This window comes from Monopterus albus, unplaced genomic scaffold (assembly GCF_001952655.1).
Source record: "Monopterus albus unplaced genomic scaffold, M_albus_1.0 scaffold166.1, whole genome shotgun sequence".
Classification (NCBI taxonomy): domain Eukaryota; kingdom Metazoa; phylum Chordata; class Actinopteri; order Synbranchiformes; family Synbranchidae; genus Monopterus; species Monopterus albus.
The window spans coordinates 7,994-12,585 of NW_018128046.1; positions in this window are offsets into that span (position 1 = coordinate 7,994).

Sequence of the window (4,592 nt, forward strand, 5' to 3'; positions counted from 1 at the left end):
GTCAACATTCCTTGTCTGTCTGCATTGTTTACTGCCTGTTTATACTGCTTATTTTGCATTGTTTGCACTGTTTGTTGCTGTTAATACTGCTTATTTTGTTATATTACACAGCCTTATATTGGTTTACTGTTTACTTGCCCCTTGCAAGGGGATATGTACATGCACATTGAGAGCCGATGTACCAGAGTCAAATTCCTTGTGTGTCCGACACACCTGGCCAATAAAGCAGATTCTGATTCTGATACTGAAAGTCAGACAACTGCAGCTGGACCAGGACAAGACCATGGCCTCATATGATGTCACATTTTTGTTCACTTGCATCCCCACCACAGAGGCTGTCAAGGCGATGAAGAAGAGACTCCTGAAGGATGACATGCTGAACAGCAGGACTAACCTCATCCCAGACCATGTATGCACTCTGCTGGAACTCTGTTTGAACACTACCTATTTCCAGTTTAGGGGACACGTCTATAGGCAGCAACACAGCTGTGCTATGGGCTCCCCTGTGTCTCCTATAGTTGCCAACCTGTACATGGAAGAATATGAGGACAAAGCCCTGTCTTCCTTCACTGGTACCTCTCCCAGTAACTGGTTCCGTTACGTGGATGACACATGGGTTAAAATCAGAACCCAAGAGGTAGAGGCTTTCACCAAGCATATCAACTCTTGGGATATCAACATGAAGTTCACTCATGAGGATGCCAAAGATTACTATCTGGCCGTTTGGACTGTGCAGTCCACTAGAAGGAGACAGAAGGCTGAAGGTGGAAGTATATTGGAAACCTACACACACAGACCAATACCTTCTTTTTGACTCACACTCCACTTCAACACAAACCGGGGGTCATTAGAACTCTAAACCACAGGTCCGAGGAAGTGCTCACAAGGAAGTGCGCACAACTGCAGAAGGGACCAAGAAGGAGAAACTACACACCCAGAACTCCCTCAAGGCTTGTGGATACCCCAAGTGGGCCTTCACCAAAGCAAGGAAGAGGCCCAACACCAACAGGGAGAAACCAGAAACAAGAGGGGATAACACTGTCATCCCTTATGTGGTTGGTTTATCAGAGAAGCTAAAAAGGATCTTTCGCAACCACAATATCCCAGTTAACTTTAAACCAGGGAACACCCCGAGGCAGAGACTGGTCCACCCGAAGGACAAAACACCCTTTAATGAACAGAGCGATGCGGTGTATGGAATTAAGTGCAGTCAGGAGTGTAACGACTTGTACATTGGTGAAACTAAGCAGCCGCATCACAAACGCATGGCCCAACACAGGAGGGCCAACTCCAGTGGACCAGAGTCAGCAGTCCACCTCCACCTGAAGGACAAAGGACATTCTTTTGAGGACAGTGAAGTCCAGATCCTCTCCAGAGAACATAGTAAAAGGAACCTAAACCAGCAGAAGGAGATGGATTACTGCCTGTTCAATTATGGAGGGCTTGAATTACAGTACATTAGGGGTACCAATGTGACATTTCAGTTTAATCTATGTGATGTGATCAGGTGTGGTGGACTGCCAGCTCAGTTTTGGCCTGAAGCTCTGGCGGTTTGGGAGTTCCAAAGCCTGGGGCCGTACACGACAAAAGAGCATTCTCCCATTTTTTTGTACCTAGCCCAAGGAACAACCAGGGACAAGTGTTCTGAGGAGCACAGGGTTCTGCGTGGCACATAGACGGAGAGAAGATCCGATATGTATGGCGGAGCAAGGCCATTTATGGCCTTAAAAACAAACAGTAATATTTTGAAATTAATTCTATACTGTATTGGCAGCCAATGTAGTGAGCATTGGTGAAACTAAGCAGCTGCTGCACAAACGCATGGCCCAACACAGGAGGCCCAACCCTAACTGCAACTTGCCACCCATTTACAACTGTGTTGAAATCTCTGCCCAAACATTCCCACCCTAGTTCACACCAGGACAACAAGCATCGGTCCACATGTGAGGTTTCAGAGACAGGTAACGACGTTCACCGATACTGGACTATAACAACTCAGTGGTTAGGGGACATTGTTGGCCACCAAAGGACTGGAACCGCAACATATTAGTCATTAGGGGACACTGTTGGCCATCGAAGGACTGTAACACCACAAAGGGGGATAAATACCTCCCACTCAACACCAGTTGGACAGAACTGATGAAGCCTCTTGGATGAGAGGTGAAACGTCTTCTACCTAAAACCAAGTCCAGATGATTTTTTTCCACGTTTTTTTTTCAGCATACTACAACCTGGATGACTCAGAACTTGCATAGACATGACAAACACCATAAGGTGCCAGAGTCCTTATTTTCATATGAAAATTGGCCAGTAGATGTGTGTGTTTCCAGCTTTGGATAAAACATGATGAAACCAGAGATCATGGTTGGTTCTCATCACGTAGCAACCAAAGTGTCCTTTACCAGATTCTTCATTTATCTATTGTAAAACATTTTAAATGTGCAAAAATAAAATGTTTTGACCTTTTGTGTTTTTGATTTACTTGCAAGTGAAGTTGTACATCATGAAATTAACAATAAAAAATGTATTAAAGTAACAAATTGCATCCACTATATTCTCATTACTGTTTTGTGCTTGCGTGTGATTGTATGCATATTTTTGCTTATTTGAATCATTTCCATGAGAAAAGTCTAGATCTGAGCTTGTCCTGTAAAGGGTCCGATTGTGTTGACTTCTTTGAGTCTGCTAATGAGTATTCCTATGATAAACTGTTAATTATCTTTCAATCAGTATTAAATGACCTATACTAATCAAAGATGTTCATCACATTTCCGAAAAGCCACAAGATGATGTCTTCAAAATGCTTGTTTTGTTCAAACTGTAGAAAAGGTGATTAGTTTGCAAAAATGTTGGCAATACTTTGGAATCAGGGCATATCTGACATACAGTGTGTGCTATATTAAAAAGACCTGAATGCCCTCCAGCTATGTTTTATCTTTACTTTCAACGTGAATGGAAAGTGAATTTGAGAGCAGGCAAAACTGTATACAAAGTCAATGGAAAGACATGCAAATTCCCTTATAGGCAGTTTGACTCAGGCAAAGATGAATGGTGATGAGTTGTGAGGGCAAAAGCTGAAAGGAGGAGGAGAGATGTTGAGAGATAACAATGCTGAGGGCCTGTGCTCAAATTATGACAGCATGATGACATGATGAAGTCTCCTGACCTTAAAAAAATAGTTTAACTCAAACTGATCTTTCCCTATCCCTAAAGAACTTCACATTGAGTGAACACTGACTGAACTATTTTACACAAATTGTCAAACTATTATTTTAAAACTTCACTATTAATGACAAAAAATAAATGTCCCAATAGTGATTCTAATAGTCCAGTTTTATTATTAATTTTGTTGAAAATGCTCTGAAATAATGTCAGAAACTTCAGTCATTCTTAAACTGGTTTCACTTCTTCTTTTGTAGAGATAGCTCAAAAGCCTACATGTTCATCTCTAGCCAGCTACCATGGGCTGACACTGAGTTACTGCTGACAAAACTACACAGACCAGGCTATGACTGAGAGCTCTGCAGAAAAAAACAATGGTGTACAGTGCAATACAACTTGCTGTGGAATCATGGATTGATCTGTATCAAAATAGACAGCAGCAGCATATTCAGAAGCTGGCTACCTGGACAGCCAGATAACTGTGACCTTTTCCAGTACTGTGTGACTGAGGATGCTCAACATCAATAGGATGACAAAAACTGTCCATCATGAAGGTGACTGTTCACAACAACAAAATATTAGCAATAGTACTGTATGTGTCCCTTTGGTGTGTGGATTGTGAAATATTGAAGCATTTAGGTTGCTATATAACTAAGGCACTAACATAGTTTAGAAATTGTCACTTTAATAAGACATTGCATTATGAGATGAAAATATAACCTTCACATGATTGGAGCATGTTCACTCATTATAAAAAGGATTTTGTATTTCTATAAGTGGTGTAAAACTATGGAGTAATTTAAGTGTTGACATAAGAATAGTAATAGAATTGACCACTTTAAACATAAATATAAAGGTATGTGTCAAGCAAGATATATGCATGATCAGGCTTAATGATTAATTAGATGGAATATTGTGAGAGTGGTATATGAATGTTAACACCTTGTAATAATTCTTTAGTACATTGATATAGAGAAAAATTGATAAGGAAGGAAATTGTGTAGGAGTGACACTGTTATAATTTTTGTTTGTTAGGTATGGTAGAAGAGAGTTGTTTTCTGCTCGATAACCAATAATGATGGGGTAGTGCTGAATAAATCTTACTTCTTCCTACTCCAATTCAAGCATGTACTGGGTGTAGGCAAATTGATGTTGGATTGTGTTCAGAAGTATGTGTATTGTCGTGTTAATTGTCTTTGCATGCTTGGAAGAATAAATTAAGTCAAATCAAAATCAAAGCGGAGCACCAGTTGCTTCCGCCCCTCCATGCTTGACTATCCTGTATTGGATGTACAAGGAGGAGAGTTGAGGGTTATTGAGAAAAATCAGCAAATCTATTTCTGAAACTATTGTTTCTAAAGATCCTTTCCAACATAGGAAGGACAGGGAATACTCCAACTTTAATAATAAAGAGGCTGACGGGTGTTGGT